The sequence below is a fragment of the Pipistrellus hanaki genome, assembly GCF_964339955.1.
Source record: "Pipistrellus hanaki genome assembly, chromosome: 10".
Taxonomy (NCBI): domain Eukaryota; kingdom Metazoa; phylum Chordata; class Mammalia; order Chiroptera; family Vespertilionidae; genus Pipistrellus; species Pipistrellus hanaki.
In genome coordinates this window covers 24,586,568-24,605,204 of record NC_140512.1, presented here as the reverse complement: position 1 = coordinate 24,605,204, position 18,637 = coordinate 24,586,568, and the positions used below count along the sequence as shown (strand labels likewise).

The 18,637-nt window shown below is 41.9% G+C and overlaps 1 protein-coding gene across 1 annotated transcript in view; it reads right to left on the bottom strand.

Annotated features, from left to right (window-relative positions):
- GRM3 (glutamate metabotropic receptor 3) overlaps nt 1-8,221 on the bottom strand; it is a 182,364-nt gene extending 174,143 nt beyond the window's left edge. Inside the window, exon 1 of the mRNA XM_084897397.1 lies at nt 7,227-8,221. The gene's annotated coding sequence lies outside the window, so the exon portion shown is untranslated. The remainder of the gene's footprint in view (nt 1-7,226) is intronic.
- Nucleotides 8,222-18,637: the final 10,416 nt, after the last annotated feature.

The following is an 18,637-nucleotide window of genomic DNA, read 5'->3' as shown; positions in this document are numbered from 1 at the left end:
GTTTGTAGTCTGTGGCACTGCTGGGTTCCCATCAGGGAAGCAGTGTCCCACCGAATCCCAGCTTTCCTTTTCTCGTCTATCTTTTCTCAATCCTTCATCGCCACCACTCAGGTTCACCCTTGGCTTTGCTGGCCCAGCACAGGATAGGGCATTGGCCTGCAGACTGAAGGGTCTTGGGTTCAATTCCAGTAAAGGGCACATGCTTCGGTTGCAGGCTCCTGGCTCTGATAGGGGGCATGTGGGAGGCAACCAATGGATGTGCCTGTCTCACATCGTGTTTCTCTCTGTCTCTCTCTCTCTCACTTCCACTCTCTCTAAAAATCAATGGGAAAAATATCCTTGGGTGAGGATTAAAAAAAGAAAAACGAGGATCAGTGTACCTACCTGATAGGGCCATTGTGAGTATTAAATTAGATCCATGCAGTGTTTTAGCAGAGTTCTCAACACATGACAATTGGTCAATAATATCATCTATTATTATGGCACATCATCCAGCATTCTGTCTCCATAGAGTGTCAAAGTATCTATTTTTGAAATTTTATTTTATTTTTTTATATTTCTTGTTGATTGATCAGGGAAACCTATCCCGTAGTTCAAATATTCATGTTTCCTTGTTTAGAAACACAGGTCAGTGACAAACTTCCATGGAACTCAACCCAAAGAAATTCTTTACATTCCTAGATTACTCTGTACTCTGAAAGATACCAGCCTTCTTCATCTCCTCCAAATCTTCCGTGCAACCATAATTTCAGTAGAAATCCGTCTATGCCTCCTTTTCTGGTTCAGCCACAGCAAACTTAGAAAGCCGCACCCCCAAGGACACAGTGATTATTCCGCTGATAGAAACCGCAGGCGCTTGGCCAGAAGGCCACACAGCTGAGGTTTTGTCACAGCCTTAGAAGACGTGGCAGGTATAGTCTCCTCAACACCAACGCCCCTCTGATGGAGAAATGGGTGACCCTCCAGCCTCTGTTTGAAAATTTAAATCTAAATACATCCGTTAAATGAAGGAATAGGCTCCTTTGTTGGGTGGAAACTCTTTTCTGGAGTTTCAAGTTTGATTTTTAGAATACCTTCAACTTGACATGTTTGTGAAATTTTGTATGTGTTTTCGCATTTATTTTCTTGTGTCCCCATGGCATGTCCAGAAATTGTTTTGATTATAATAGATGTTTATTAAATACCAGAGGCCTGGTGCATCGAATTCATGCAGGGGGTGATGGTGGTGGTGGGGGGCCCCTCAGCCTGGCTTGTATCCTCTCACAATCTGGGACTCCTCGGGGGATGTAGAACCTAAACCGGCAGTTAGATATCCCTCTCACAATCCGGGATGCTACCTGCACCGGTGACCATACTTTTCATACAGGTGAAAAGCATCTTGTGGTTGTATGAGCAGCTACATTTTTTTTTTTTACCCTGATTATAAAAAGTAATACATAACACAATCCTTCTGAGGCAGTAGTAGAAATTGAAGGAGAGAGAAGTTAAGTAATTGGCTTTGTCACACAGTGATAAGTGTCAGAATCAGAGCTGACTATAAAATGTGTGAGCCAGAATCCATGCATGTCATCACTGCATCATCCTGTTTTTTCAGTGTTAGAGTAGCCTTGCCAGGTTTTAATTCTGAAATCCAAAAGACTGTTTCCAATATATAGATTAGGTTCCCTAGGCCTGGCTGGCAATCAGGGCCATCTGTGGGGCCACCAGCAGGCAGGGCAATTACACTCCCCCGACCCCCACTGGCACCCACCTTGGCTGGCAGCCTGGCATCGCCCACTGGCCAGCCCTGCCTCCTGATTGTGGCTGTTGGTCACATCCCTCTCAGGGGGCAGATGCTCCTACATTGTGCATCTGCCCCCTGGTGGTCAGTGCATGTCATAGCGACAAGTCATTCTGCTGGTCATCCCACTGTTTGGTTGATTTGCATATTAGGGTTTTATTAGTATATAGGAAGGAGGATTTGTTGACTGATTGCTTCCTTATTAGCTACTTTTTCTTTCTGAAGGTAACCTTTTTTTTCTTTCTTTTTTGTTTTTTAGGGGCATGCCTCTAAATTATTATACTCTTAATCCATGCTATATCTATAGGTTCTAATGTTTTTCAAGCTATGAGTCTAATGTAATGGTTTTGAATTTTTTTTGTTTGGTGTATATCTATACTCTTTCAAATGAATTTACTCAAATGTGTGTGTAGGTAGGGTGTGTGTGTGTGTGTGTGTATGTGTGTGTGTAGTGCTATACAGGCAAGTAAAAATGACAGCTACCTTGGGCTTTCTGTGGAGATATCTTCTCTATATGTGGTTTTATTTTCAAATATGATGTTTTAGTCTACAATTATACCTGAATGTTTTCCCAGTTTATTTTCCTGTCCCATTCTTAGAGTACAGTGTACAATTTTCAGTTGCATAAAAAGATTACTCACTTGGTGAGGAGGTATTATAGTCTGTGTACACACAGGCTTCTTAGAATGCCTCAGTCCCGGGAAGCAGTCACAAGTACATTAATGGCCTACTTTCCCTACACTGAGAAAATTGATTTCCCCTTTGTTTCTAAGGAAAATCATTTTGAGGGTACTCACCACTATACCATGAATAGTACTATAAAAAATGTTGGTTTAAAAATTATTTATTCCATGCAGTCTAATTTTATTCTCTTAAAGACGTATTCAGTTTTAGAATGCCACTTTTTTTTTTTTTTTTTTTTTTTTTTTTTTACTGTTTCCTTAATTTAATTTACATAAATGTTTCTATGTGCAGTCTAATGCTCACCAAGCAGTGGAAAAATATTTTTAGCTGCTGATTCACTTTGCTCTGAGTCTTATATTTTCTGAACTTGCCAAGTGTAACCTAGGAACTTATTTCCTGATTTATATCATTTACTCCTCTACTGACTAGCTTAGCTTACATTGCAGTGTCTGGGGCTTGAAGAAACAACTGAGTGGGATGGTGAGTCTACCAAAATAGTTCCTTAAGACTCTTAACAGAAGTCTAAGCATAGACATCTTAGAACGAGATTTTAAGTGAATGAAGTGAAAACCTGTTTCTCTTGTGGTTATTTTGGATTATTCTATTTTTAAACTCACCTTTACATATGGTACCTCCATATAAATAAAAACTTATTCCATATTGGTATATGCATGATTCAAACTTATTTTTCATGATGTTACAGCACAGCGATGAATTCAAGCTTACTTCTGCTGGCTTTTAACATTGTTTTAGTATGAAGGAGCTACTGTATTCTAACAGAATTACTATATTGTGTTAATCTATACATCCAAACTACACACACTACTATATGCCTAGCACCTCCTATTAATTATGGAAATCACTTTCATTTCGATAGTGAAATTTACATGACAACAGCTTCTGGGCTCAGTGGAGCATCAGACCAGCATGTCACAGAATTCCCTTGTAGTGTGGGTGTTGACAGGGTTCTGTTGGTATCAAATTTGCAATGAAAATGTCTCATAAATGTGCATCCACATAGAACATTACTTAGAAGGAATCAGCTCAATATTCACATAGGTCATTGCTGTCAGAGATGGAAAATTTCCTCACTTACGTTAGTAACACAAGTTATTAAGAGTATATAATCAGCCTGGCTGGCATGGCGCAGTGGTTGAGCATTGACCTATGAACCGGGAGATCATGATTCATCTCCTGGTCAGGGCACATGCCCAGGTTGGGGGCTCAATCCCCAGTGTGGGGTGTGCAGGAGGCAGCTGATCAATGATTCTCTCTCATCATTGGTGTTTCTATCTTTCTCTCCTTCTCCCTTCCTCTCTGGAATCAATATATATATATATATATTTAAAAAGTCATCTTTTTAAATGACCTGAAAGATTTGTCTTAAATATTTAAAAAGGTGTTCAGATATAGAACTGTCACCTTTGTGCTCTCCCCTGTAACTGTATAAAGCCTTTTGTATCCTGCAAATCGTGAATAAATGTGAGATGGAGACTCTAAATCAGGCAACAGAATGTACTGGTCCAGAGGGGTTATAGTAGGGAATAAGTATCAAGACAAAATAGAACAGAGGGATAATTAGGCTGAATATTACAACCAAGTTCTTAATAGGGAGAACTATTAGACTGTGAAATAGTCTTTCAAATGCACTGGAAAAAGACATTACTCGAGCCATTTAAAATCAGACTGGACTGAAGTACTCCAAAATGCAGTATGCGATGGGGACCAAGCCTGCATTAGATGTGGAAGGAGAAGGATGACCTAATAGCTCCTGCTGTCTGTGTGATTACTATGATTGTACTCATTTTATGTGTTCAGTCTTGGTGGAAAATCTCCTGTCATTTTATGCTACTTCCAGGGAGCAATTCCAACAAATCTATCTCATGTAGAATGGGATGCATTGAGCAGCATCTCAGAAAAGATGAACATGCGCAATAAACAGTGTAAGAGAGTGAGGCATGAGTAAACACGATGACTCTTTTACTTCTGGGAGGGCCCCCTGGGGAAAACAATTCTCACCCTGGAACTCTGGCCACATTCCAATGCACATAAATGCATCCTGTCTGCCTGGCTTTCAGGTATTAATTCTCATTTCTTTTGTGTAATGGTGTCTTGGGATGATGTGGCATGCAGGACAACCAATGGAAACATTTCATTCCCTGGTTGGGGACTACAGTTTGGCAAGAGGTAGGTAGGACCGTGGGAGAAAAATCTAGCAACGTTTTGTGGCTGATATCTATTAGAGAAATGGACAGAAAAGAGCAAATGGTTTAATTTTAAGAAAAGAGTTTGACATGAAATAAGGAAGAGGAAAAGGTATTCAGGGAAGCTGTAAAAATGTTATTGCGGGGCATCTTTCCAAAGAAGACCATCCTCAGTCTTATGCAGTTCTGGTGGTCACCTGTCAGGAAGTAGAGAAGTGAGGCAGATGACCTTTAGGCATTTATCCTAGTTCTTTTATTCAGTAAAAACATTAAGTTTAATTAAAACTCAATTTTATCCTATCTTTTCATCTGTGCAACCCACCAATTTTAACTCCAGGGATACAAATTTAGAGAAGGGATGATTTTTGATGTGTGGTCATTGTGAGGTAAATGATTTGATGTTATACTCATTTCTTTTCATGTGCACACCACAACTTTTTAAAAGACCATCAGTGGATTATTGAAAATATTTCCATTATTAATAATATTTTCTGTTTGTGTAGCTTCTCATATATTTTTCTCAATTTACTAATCACATATTCCTAAATTATGAAAAATATTTAATTCAAATTGAGGTCTCTATCCCCCAACCCCCCTCCCCACCAAGTGTATCCTATTCCTCCTCTGTTGGCATAATTTTCAATGATTTCATTTGCAAGGATCAAGCTCATAGACCAAGAGATTTTATATGAACTTTTTTTGTTTGTTTGTTTTTGGGTGTGTGTGTGTGTGTGTGAGGGGAGAGGTGAAGAAGTGGAGGTTGTCAATACTAAAAGGTTTTCTTACCATTTATCCTTTTGTTTAGCCCAATGAATGTAGATATTGTAGCATTTTTGTTCTTCTATTTGTGAAAAGTAAGTCTGGAGACTTTTTCTCCCTAGTTTCCATCCTGAGCACCTGTGCTATTCTGAATAGCAATCAAGTGAACCTTAAGGCAGAACCATTCAAAGTGCCCTTAGAGTCCTGCTGAAAGATCAGAGCCGGAAAGGATGGACAGCTAGAACCTACAGGTGTGAGAAATCTTTGTAAAGGCAAGACACTGATGTTATGAAGGGGAAATACCATTTGATTAAGGTCTAGTGTGCAATAGTTTCCCAAATCTATTTAATTTCTACTGGGCTGTTTTTGAGAAAGAAAAAGAAAAGGTGCCTAGCACCATAGAATCATTAAATAATCAATAACTAAACCTCTTTGGTAGGAGCTCTATAACCCACAGGATTTCAGTGCAATGGCAATCTAAGTGTTCTGTTCATTACTATATTAAATACATGTACACAAACAATTAAGAGTTCAGGCAGCAGTCTTAACATATGTGATCAGATAAACCAAAGCAGACTGAGATGTAGGGAACTGAACCATGTTTCTCTACCAATAAATGCTTTATTCTCCTCAAAGAAACACAGCATAGCTCTACCGAACAGTTCTAAAATCAGCTAGCACACATAAACTGAAGAAGAGAAGCTCAAAGCATTAAACTATTGCTGAGGTCTTCAAGTCACACCAGCTTCAACTCACATGGACCTCAACTTTGAATATACATGTAACTCTATGTGTCAAACACAGCTCTATTCAAATAACGGTAGAAAAAAAAAAGTATTAGCAATTTAGCTGAGCACTTGACCACAGGTTATTAGAAGGGTGACCTTTGGTTATCATCAACATGCATACAATGCTTTAAAATATTTACATGGCCGGGGCATGTCCCCTTCAAATATCTACCCAACAGTGTTACGCACTGGGGAATCTCCCACGTTTGTTAACCCAGGGAAGGAACTAGAAGAAAATCTAAGTGAAATCTCCTTAAGAAACAAGCTTCTGGGATATATTACCCCGTCTATTTCTAGATCGCGAATCTCCCGACCTCTGAGTTATCTCGCCGTCAGATAAGAAAATGGAACAGGAGAGATGAAGCGATATACGCTCTCAGTTTGGCTTTTTCGATTTTTCACTCAAGCCCAAAGGGACCAAAGTGCATCGAGTGAGGGATCCTTTCCAAGAGCGTGTGCAGCACCGCGGACCTCGGGCCGCCTCTCGCTGCAGAGCGCATCCTGCCTGCAGCCCGGACCACGTCTCGCTGCCCGCTGCCCGCTGCCCGCTGCCCGCCGCCCGCCGCCCGCCGCCCGCTGCCCGCTGCCCACCGCGCCCGGCCGCCTCCACGCCCACAGGGCACAGCCAGCGTGGCCGCCAGGCATCGCAGGCTTTCCTGTGCACAAAACCGGAGGAGCCCCCCCACGCAAACATATCCTGAGCCCACAACAGAGCTGGCCGATGAGATGGGTCCCTCTGGGGGTCTGCGAGCATCCGCGGTCGGTCCCTCCACCTCTCTCACCCTGGCTGCAGAGCTGAGCCCCGGACACACAGGAGCGCGCGCACACACACACCAACTCACTCACGCACACCCACCCACATGGCCTCTGCCCCCCAGCCTCCCCACCCCTTCGGAACGGCAGGGACCGGTGCCTGCTCTGCCTCAACTTTCCCGGCCGCACCTGCCCCGCGCGCCCTCCCCGGGGCGCCCTCCGGAGGGAGGGCCCCGCGTCCCGGGCCGGACCCCTTACCTGGCGCCGACAGCTCCCGGCGGGGACTGGCGCTGACCGCGGTGGTGGTGGTGACAGCGGCGGTGGCGGAGCCTGCACCGGGGCTCTGGCTCATGGTTGGTCCTCCTCATCCGACACAAAAGAGGTAGCTGGCTGGCTTTGTCCTTCCCCGATCCGAGGGAGAACTTAGGTCGCCCCCGGAGGTGGCCAACTTGTGCGCGCCGTGTCCCAGTCCCCGCGGCCCCCGCCCCCGCCCCCTGCCGGCTGGACCCCTGCCCGGGGCAGAACACCCAGGCCTCCCAGCCAGGGGGAGTGGGGAAAGGGAGGGCGGGAGGGAGGAGGAGGCGAAGGAGGTTGGGAAGATGGGGGAGACCCCGTGGTCTTCCACGGAGGGAGGGAAGGAGGCGGGACAGGTCCCCAGCGGAGCCCCTCGCCCCTGGACAGGCACCCACACGTCCCAGGCGCGGGGGGTGGGGAAGCAACTTTCCCTCACCTTGGCCGCGCTGGACCCACCGCCTCTAATCCGGACTCTGGGCAGAGGCAGGGACCTGGCATTCTCTCCTCCTCATCCTGTCTTTCTCCTTTCGCTCTCTCTCTGGTTCTCCTTTCCCCTCCCCTTCCCCTCCTCTCCCTCCCTTTGCCAAGGGTGTATCTGCAGAGTCTCCGGCGAGCTAGGGTACCTAGATGGGGAGGGTGTCTGAATGGGAATCCGGTAAGGTGGTGCCTGGGGACCTGCGCCTCTCACTCGGAAACCCTCCTTTGGGCAGAGCTTGCGAAGGCTGGGGATTTCGGGGAGGCGGGGCGGAGGGGCGTGGGGCGGCGGGAGAGCTGCGGCTCTAACTTTGAAGCCTGGCTGGAGCTCCCGGCCTGCAGGGGAGCCAGTACGAGCCGTGAGCCCCGGAGAAGGTCTCCCGTGGTCCCCGGGCACCACCCTGGCTCACAGCGCGCTGGAGGGCCAGGGGGAGCGGGAGCCGAGGGGGAGCCAGAGAGCCCGGGAGGCCGGCGTGCAGCTCTGCCCCGCACGCAGCTCACACCGCACATTGCGAGCCCCAGGAGAGGGCTCGTGCACAACCATCTCTGGGTCAGGCGGGCGGGAGACGCTCCCGTTCCCTAGCAACCCTCATCAATCTGCTCCGGATGGCTCCCTCTGAAGGAATGCGATTGGACAGCCCCCGGGAGGGAGGACACGCCTCTTCAAGAATGCTGGGTTGCTGCTTTTTTCGCATTCTCCAAAATTTTCTTGGGTGGAATAAGATTAGAGGAGAGTGCTGAATCCTCTCCCTCCGTGTCCCTCTAGGCTGCCACACCGTCGCCTTGCAGCGACCCCCCCCCCCCCGCCAGGAGTCCTTCTTTAGTCCTCCTTGTGGTTTGCAGACCCAGTCAACGTGCCCTACAGAACCCCTTCTTTCTTCTCCAAATTAAATAAATAAAAAAACCTTAAACCGGTGACGTAGGCACAAAAGAAAAAAAAAAAAAAAAGCCAAACGAAAATAGCTTGAATTGACTCCGAGCTACAGATGAAATCCTAAAGGTAACATTCCAGGCATCGTTCCATGTTTAGACACCTTGCATTTCCTTTCAAAATGGAAACTTCACTCCTGAAATTTTCCAACCTGATATATACTAACTTTGTGTTGTTACTCAGGGACTGAGCGATATGTAGCCCCAGACAATTCAACTTCATTCTTTAATGCTACCTTTATTTTTAAATATTTAACGTTAAGTTTTTTTTTAAACAATTGCCTCTTTTGTAACCTAGCCAAGACAGGTAAACTCCAGAAATAATTTTTACCACTGGTTCCTTTAGAAACTAACAATATTTAGAAGACGCGTGAACTTACACAGCTATTCCATTGCGAATGCTACACAAACTAGGAAGTTGAATATATTAAAAACTAAAATATTACTAAGTAGTAAAAGTCTAAATATTGTAAAGTCCACCTTCCAAACTATTATATCTAGAATGCAATAGTCATGTCGAAATAAAAGCAAAACCACCCTTCCTTTGCATTTCATTACTATTATCTAACATGTTCTGCTTACCACAAATACATGGACTTTCAGAAGAGAACATTTTCTCAGCGTTTGTCCAGTGGGCCACTGTAGCTCCAAGAGCAGTGACACAGCAGTGGAGATGACAGAGACCTACACACTGCCAGGGCTTCCACACAGCATGTTAGCAGCTCTTGGTTTCATTCAGAATCTTCCAGAAGATTCCGTTTTTGCTTTTCAAAAACTTCATCAGAATCACTTGAGATTGAGAGAAGTGGAAGAGAGCTGACATTTGTATCTCATTAAAAATGGAAAGTAGGCCGAAACAGGTTTGGCTCAGTGGATAGAGCGTTGGTCTGCGGACTTAAAGGTCCCAGGTTTGATTCCGGTCAAGAGCAGGTACATTGGTTGCAGGCACATCCCCGGTGTGGGGTGTGCAGGAGGCAGCTGGTCGATGTTTCTCTCTCATCGATGTTTCTAGCTCTCTATCTCTCTCCCTTCCTCTCTGTAAGAAATCAATAAAATATATTTAAAAAAAATGGAAAGTAGCCTTAACCGGTTTGGCTCAATGGATAGAGCGTCAGCCTGTGGACTGAAAGGTCCCAGGTTCGGTTCCGGTCAAGGGCATGTACATTGGTTGCGGGCACATCCCCAGTGGGAAGTGTGCAGGAGGCAACTGATCGATGTTTCTCTCTCATAGATGTTTCTAGCTCTCTATCGCTCTCCCTTCCTCTCTGTAAAAAAATCATTTAAATATATATATTTAAAAAAAAGGAAGTAGCTATGTTTGCACAAAATAGAATAGACTGAACTGCATTGGCATAGCCTGCACCAAGGTGTTTCATTGTTTTTTTTTTTTTGTTTTTTTTTTTTGTTTGTTTTTAACACACTAAAGATGGTGCTGTGTAAAGGCTGAACTACTGAAGCAAATTATCAATATGTTATCAGATCTGGCTTTATGAAACATTTTCCTTCTCCTCCCCCCTGCCTCCCCACCACATAGGCACAAAGAAATTATGAACACAGGGCTTTGTAGCCTGCTTGTAGCTTTTTACTGAATTTGAATCCTTAATTACCATCATTTCCTAGCCATGTGACTTTGGTCAAGTTTCTTAACCTCACTGTATCTCAGTTTCATCACCTGTAAAATGGGACTAATAATTGCTCACCCCTCAGTTATTTCAGGACTAATAAGTACTTGTAAACAACATGCAAATGCTAGTTATGACTATTAGTCTCTAATAATATTTTAACTGTAGGGCCTATGTTATATTTAATTGAAAGCAGTTAGTTTCATACTCTAACTCTTCCCTTTTAATTTAATTTAAATTCATCAGTGCCTGGGAACATAGCTTTAACTTTAATGTGTAATTGTAGGTGTGTGCATGTTCTGTGTGTGTGTGTGTGTGTGTGTGTGTATACACATGCATATTTTCAGATTTTTTTATTTTCCAAAAATTTTTAGAGCCTCAGGGATAGGACTAAATGACAACATCTGGCTAACTGGCATGCCAATTAGGAAATGACATCTCTTCTCCTCACTTCACCCAAGTATTCTAACGGCTCTATTTAGGAACATTGCTAGTCCCCTATTTTAAATACCTCTGGCATAGCATATTTATCTTTATCAAGATTTTTCAAGTCAAACACATGTATTTGGATATCTAGGACACTCTTTCTAGTTACTATTTTACCATTATGTTACTTGGATTACTTTTTACTAATCTATCTGTATTTATTTGAATTATTATGATATTTCTTCTTATGACCCCCTATAGTTAATGTCCTGACTTTTGCTATACTTTTACTTTGAAAAAAGAATACGTTTTTATTGATTTCAGAGAAGAAGGGAGAGGGAGAGAGAAATAGAAACATCATGATGAGAGGGACTCTTTTTTTTTTTTTTTTTTTTTTTTTTTTTTTGCCATTTCCTGCATACCCCATACTGGGCATCGAGCCCATAACCCAGGCAAGTGTCCTGACCTGGAATAGAACCGTGACCTCCTAGTTCATAGGTTGATGATCAGCCACTAAGCCATGCCAGCCGTGCTGCTATACTACCTTTTAAATATGGCCCATAAAGCATACCATCTTTCATTCAGAAATAACAGAGTTAATGTGCTGTCATTATTAATTACAAATGAAATGCCTTCTACAATATATCCTTATTCTGATCCAGACTGCACTCTCACTAGTATTCCCTTTGGAGCAAATATCCATTGGCTCAATTCAGAAATCAATTTAATTGTTGGTTTCTACTATCAGTCAACATTGTGCTTTGTTTGTTTGTTTTTTGTTTGTTTTGATCATTTGTGGGGAGATCAACTATCCAGTTTATCTGGGACAGTTCTGGTTTACCTCTATTGTGTGGGTGTACTCACAGTGCACACATTATTTTTCAAAAATTCAGGTTTGATCATTAAATCATAGTTACCAGAAGCTTCTAATCATCTGGCCAACATCTCTTGCCTGAGCCTTCCCTTGCTCCATCTGCCATGTGACTATTAAATTCCTCTGTGTAACTAACTCCTTTTCCTGGATGGGACTAATCAATTCTAGAGTTCTAATGCATATATCTATGTAAATATGTGATGTACATATAAAATATTACAACTTATATTTAATTTGCTTATAAATATTCCTCATTTATTTTTTCCTTCCCTTTCTAAATATGTTGCCCCTTGAATGGTCTGTAAAGTCTGATTTTATTTACTGTACACAATGTGAAAACAAAAATATTAGTTTTAATTGATTGAAGCTTCAAGGCAAAAGGTGTCAACTATTTCATATTCCAAAGTGAGAGTTGCCAGGCACACTGTGCTGGGTTTGAGTGGAGTATCTTTAAGCCCCATGGATTATACAAGAGTTAAAGCTGCAAACAAGAAGCTGACAGAAGAAGGAAGTTGGTAGGTTGGGGATGGGAGTGTGTATGCTTTTTCCTCACTTGAACTCTAGTGAGGGATGCTGCTGCTTCAGCGAAACTGTTGCTATATCCCTGGATTTAGGGTGATGCAATAGACTGCTTTTTAATTCATAGCAGAAGAATATAAAATACAAGAGGCTGTGTGTTGATCAGTCTCCCAGAGGGCTGAAAGAAAAGAAGGCTGAACTTTGTGTGACTGCACTCCCACCTATGACAGACAAAAGAGTTTGGTTTCCTTGATACTAAGTGATGGGAGAGTGAACACAGCAGAACATGTTTTCTTAGACCCTAAGCAGAAGGGCCTGGTGGAGAAACTTTGGATCTCGGGTAGACAGTTGGCTCAGTGGTTGAGCTTCAACCTATGAACCAGGAGGTCATGGTTTGATTCCTCAACAGGGCACATGCCCTGATTGTGAGCTTGATCCCCAGTGTGGGATGGGCAGGAGGCAGCCAATCAATGATTCTTATCATTGACTAGAGGCCTAGTGCACAAATTTATGCACCACTGGGGTCCCTTGGCCTGGCCTATGGGATCAAGTCGAAACCGGCTCTCTGACATCCCCCGAGGGATCCTGGATTGCGAGAGGGTGCAGGCCAGGTCAAGGGACCCCACCAGTGCAAGATTGGAGCCTGGGAGAGACTCGGGAGGTTGGCCAGCCGGGGAGGGACCGATGGAAGGCTCCAGGGCATGTCTGGCCCATCTCGCCCATTCCCAATTGGCAGGATCCAGCAGCAAGCTACCAGTTGGAGCATCTCCCACTGGTAGTGAGTGCTCTTCATAGCGACTGGTCAACTGTCTGCTCTCTGGTGGTGAGTGCAAATAGCAAGTAGTTAAGCGCCTTAGCATATCAGCATAAAATGCTTTGCTTGGTTGAACGACTGACCAGACTGGACACTTAGCATATTAGGCTTTATTATATAGGATGTTTCTATCTCTCTCTCCATCTCCCTTCCTCTCTGAAAGCAATAAAAAAAAAAGATTTTTAAAAAAAGAAAAAGAAAAGATATCCTCGGGCGAGGATTAACAACAATAACAACAAAATCAAGTCAGATTCCACAACAAGAGATCCCCAGAGTCCAAGGGTCTTCAAAGAACTGATTAAATTGGGATTTAAAAAGTCAGCTTTGAATATTTGCTAAGCCCAGGAAAAAGCAATGCCAGATCAGTACTGGTCAAATAGGACTTTTCTTGTCCCTTCAAACCTTCTATCTCTGACCTCTTTAGCTCTGAGGGATCAAAAGCTCCATCTGATGATTAAGGTAGAGGAAGGCTGAGGCTGAGGAGCTGGCTGAGCAGAGTAAAGGGCTGGCCAGGTCCCATTGCAGGCCTTTCTCCTACTGCTTTCCCATGGGAAAGGAGAATCTTCCGTGTGATGAGCACTGGGAATTGGATTATTACTCTTCACTAATTCTACCTGAGTCTAGTGTTTTGGATGGCTTTGGGGGGTTTTGGATTTTTGGGAGAAGGTGTTTATTTTTGTACTAAAGTGAAGGGAGGAATTTTTATCTGGGAAAAATTTGAAAGTCAAGACACTGGCTTTGAATTAAATCCAAGAGGATAGAGAAGAACAAGCCCCATAGGCAAGATTATGCAGGTGTGATGGTGAAAAAAGAATGCAATGGTTTGTGGTGCTTTATGAAACTCACTTGTTAGGCATATAAATAGTCTCATCAGTACTTTTCCTTCATTCTTTTAAGGGAAAATGAATAAGATTAACCCTTGGATAATTACTATGTCACTCACATATTGTATAGTTAACAGCTAAATTAAGGTTTGTTCTAAACTTGAATATTCAACTATTAAAATACTTGTCACCCACAAAGGATTCTTTGGAAAAGTTGAATTTTCAATCATTAATTTAAATGTTGATAAAAATAAAATATAAAAATAAATATGAATAAAATTAGTACATTCTTTGAAAATTGAAATACTTGTTCATTTTCCCATTGACTGGAAGTTTCAGACAACATGGTTGTTATGTTTACTCTTACATCCTGTTACTTATGGAAATGATATGTATGTGGAGGGGTGGGAGTTGGGGAAAGTCTTGCAGGTAGACATTTATTGAGTGAATTAATTAACCTTTAAAGATTAAAAGATCAAATTGATTTACATTTTAGAGTTGAGTAAACTGAGACCTGGATTTAACACGTGCTGCCAAAATTCCACATAGGAGGAATTTAGAATTGTTAACCTGGCTCATGACCCAGTTCGTAATTGTTAATCTGGTTCGCCCACTTCATGAGGGCGCTGGAGCTGACCAGTAGACCCTAAGCGATGGATGACTAGATTACTCTGACACACGTTTCTGTGAAAGAGAGGGCTAAGGGGCTGCTGGGCTTTAGGAACCAAAACAGCCCTGATTGCCTGCCCCCTTAGGCTTTTACTGTAACAACAGCTTGAACTAAAATTAACCACTAGGTGCAATCAGCAGGATAAGTATCCTTGAGAAAGCACATGCTTCTACAAGGTCAGGTCCAAATAAACATAGAGATTCCAGTAAAACGCTCAGGGGCTCAGACTTGTTTGGAAAAGTCAAGGCAGGGGCTGCCTCCTTCAGCAAGGTACCTCTAAGAGGCCACCAACCTTTCAGAGAATCCTCCTCACAGACTTTCCAACCAAGTCTCATGCTTCCCCAGATAATTGTTCATCTGGTTTACCCACTTCATGAGGGGAACGGGTTTATGTGCTATTACTTATCAGTTTCATGTGCCTAACACTACCTGACATGTAGTATTGTCAATGACAGATTAAATGGTTGGAAGCCCTTCCTAGGAGTTTTGCCTAAGTTTTGTATTTTTATAACAAGAAAACTGTTTTTATTTTCAGGTTTTAAAAATAATAATTTTGGGGGGTGGGGCAAGACTGGAATAATAGGATCTGATGAAGGTTATGAACTTTATAAGGGAATTAAAGTCTCTTGGCACAGACACTGGTTGGAGGAGTTAATTTATATAGATAATGTGTGGTAGAATAAATCACTGCTTTCACTCTGGATTCATGCCTGCAGTCTAAATAAATGATGCAGAGCACAGATATTAAATGAGTTCAGAAGAAGGAAAAGCATGTCCACTGGGTTTGCCTTTCCACTAATAAATTTAATCTCAGAGATTTTGGCAAAGGTTTACTTTGTACATTTTAGAAATAGCATATGTTAAATGTTATTTATTTTGGTCTTGTATTGATTATTTCCTTCCTGAGATTTTAAATCTATTTTCATATCTGGAAATGATGACATACTGATTGGGTCACCCCTAAGTCATCTTTAATTCAGATATATATATATATATATATATATATATATATATATATATATATATATATGAATGAGACCCAATGCACAAAAATTAATGCAAGAGTAGGCCTTTCTTTCCCCGCTGCTGGCACTGGCTTTCCTCCGGCACCTGGGCTTCCCTCCTCCAGCTGCCGGCAGGCACCCAGGACCTGGGCTGGCTTTCCTCCAGCCCTGGCTTCATCAGGAAGGATGTCTGGAATGACATCCAGAAAACATCTGGTCTAATTAGCATATTACCCTTTTATTTTTAGAGATAGTGCCAAACACTATGCCAGCTACACAAAATACCAAGGACATAAGATCGAGCCCCTGCCCTTGAAAATTTCTCTTTAGATAATAGTGAGCAGAATTGGCAACAAATCATTCAAAAATACAATATGATGGCCCTGGCTGGTGTGGTTCAGTTGGCTGAGCGTCATCCCATGCACCAAGAAGCCACCAGTTTATGTCCACGCACCAAGAGGCCACCAATTTGATTCTAGGTCAGGGCACATGTCCAAGTCTCATTGCAGCCTTGATTCCCAGTGAGGGGCGTGCGTGAGACAGCCAATCAATGTCATTGATGCTTCTCTATCTTCTTCTCCCTTTCTCTCTCTCTCTAAAAAAAAAAAAAAAAAAAAAAATCAATGAAAACACATTTTAAAAAATACAATATGATGCAATATGTAAGCGAGGTCCTTTAGGAAGAAGTGACCCGGTGGACTGGCCAAAATCCAACTATCTCATCATTCACTCAGGAGACAGGAATAGACAGTCAGCAGTGTACGTTGTGTCTTCCCTGTGTGTCAAGAAAATACATTCTTTATCAAAGCCACATCGCATGGTATCCTTATGTCTGACCGGCCAGACCTGATCATATGATGGCCCATCCCTACAAATTAGGTTGGAAAAGTACACAATTAGTCTTTCCATTCTCTTTCCTGCAAAGCTTCAAGAAAAAGAGTAAACGGGATTGGCAGTTGGGTCAACCAGTCAGTGGTGTCTGAGTCGGGGAGTAGTCTGATGGCTTGCCTCTTAAACCTTTTCTATACTAGAGAAAGTGTTCTAGCCCATGATTTATTTTTTTACTGGAAAGTGAAGTGACACAAATAGATCTTCTGTGGAAGAGTAAATGTTTGTAGTTACCTATTGAGAGCACTTACTTGGTCTTTTTTTTAGGCTGTGGCCAAGTGACCCTTTTGGGCCAAGGTCAACTGTCATACTTGTTCTTAATTATATTAATGCCTGGCTCATTTTTTATCCAAAAGCAGTATATATCATTTAAGATCCTGAGGGCCTACAAGTATGTGTCTGTTTAAAGAAAATCCTAAATCACATTGCAAACTACTTATATTGATAGGTGTGCATATACATTCCTAACACAAATATCCCATTAGAGCTATTTGGGAGAGTGTTAAGTAAAAATATGTATTTTAAGCACATACACTTACACACAACTCAACAAAACAACAACAAAAAAAGTGTTGACTCCTGAAGCATAAATGTTTTGCACTGAGATACCTCTAGAGGCTCTGTTCTGAGAATTCATTAAATAATAAATATTCATTGAGGGTGTCTTCTGTGCCAGGAAGTGTGCTACATGCTGTGTATGCAATACAGATTACTTCAATATAGCTAGCTCTTGGTGCTGTGGGAGCAGACAGCCAGAAAGATGCTTCCAATCAATATGGAACTTTATTTTTAGGAATGTTCCAACCATTGCCTTTATGACTATGGGAGATGGCCTCAGTTTTCAGTATTATATTTCAGGTTATTTTACTCTAATTCACAATATTCTGCTTTTTAAATTCAGTTTACCTTGCTACATTGGAAATATTTTTTTTTTCATTAAAAATGAAAGTACGCAAACAAAAAATCTTTGTCTCCTATCTCTACCTTTTCTTCTTTAACCCTTTTCATATGTTTGAATAATAGCTAGTAAGTTCTCCAAGTTGGTAAATGAATCCATTTTTTTAATTTTTTATTTAGCACAAAAAGCAATGTGCCTACTAGGGAAACCTTATCCATAAGAAAAATCAAGGTCATGAATAATAAGGTTTTTTTTTTTTTTGGTCTGATCTAGTATGAGGTCACCTTAAGAGAGGAAAGATTCTGGATGGAGATACTATACAAATGTTAATGTAAGATGTTAAGATTTGCTGTAATTTTTAGGCCAGGATTTAATAAAATAATTTCAAGCTTCAGGAACATTTTTCTCAGGCAAAACATGTTTTGCTTGAATTATCTTAGCAATTCAGCCAAAACCTTAATTAGGCAATTGTTTCTATTCTCTGCTTAGTTTGGTAGTGGAGATTCGCTCACCCAGGGCATGACACATCAATTAGATGCAGTGTCAAATTAGTAGTACAAAATGGAAATCAAAAACCTCCATACTGTTCAAAGTAGAACATCTCAGACTAAAAAGGAGGATTGGTTTAAAGTTTTAGGGAAATGTTTATTCAAGTTATGTGTTAGTCACAAATTTTACATTAATGAGTCATTATTTATCCTAAAGCATAATTATGCAGATTCTAAAAGTTGTAGAATAACTGTGCTTTTAGTAGTTGCAATGAGTAGATTGTTGAGAGGTTGACCTCTTCTTACAGTTTTCAGGGAAGAAAGTACAGATCCCTTTCTCTGCCTTACGTGAATTCTTTTTGTTCCTTAGTTTGCTCTTCCAATGATAAAGCTGCTCTTGACCATCCTGACTCTTGCCCATGCACACTCTAAGAAGCTGACTTCCTAACTGATGTTGGAGGAACAGGTAAAGAGGAGAGACTTGCTGAATAAGAACACTGTGAGGCTCAGCAAGAAGTCAGCTAGTCCAGTTCCTCTCAAATAGTTTTCTGCCCAGAATCCAAATTTGATGATGTTCCAGCTCGTGGTCATTCTCAAAGGTATATTTAAAGTTATTCTGAATTCTTTTATCAGCTGTCACTCAATTTTTTTTTTCTTCCACTAAGGGAGTATATTAGAATGCAGGTGAGAGTGACTTGGTTCTAGGAGCACGCTAGATTACATGGAAAGTAAAACGTCCACGCAAAGGAAAACATCCAAAAGGCTTGTCACTTTAATCATAGGATGGGAACTATGTCTTCTTCCATTCCTTTCCCTCTCACAGAAATAGCCGTGGTAAATCTGTGATGCCACGAAGCCTTCCTGAGAGGTCTCTTCATGCTTATATTATTAACATTTTTTTCTTTGAATATAATTTTTGAGTTTTCAAACTGCTTTCACTTCTC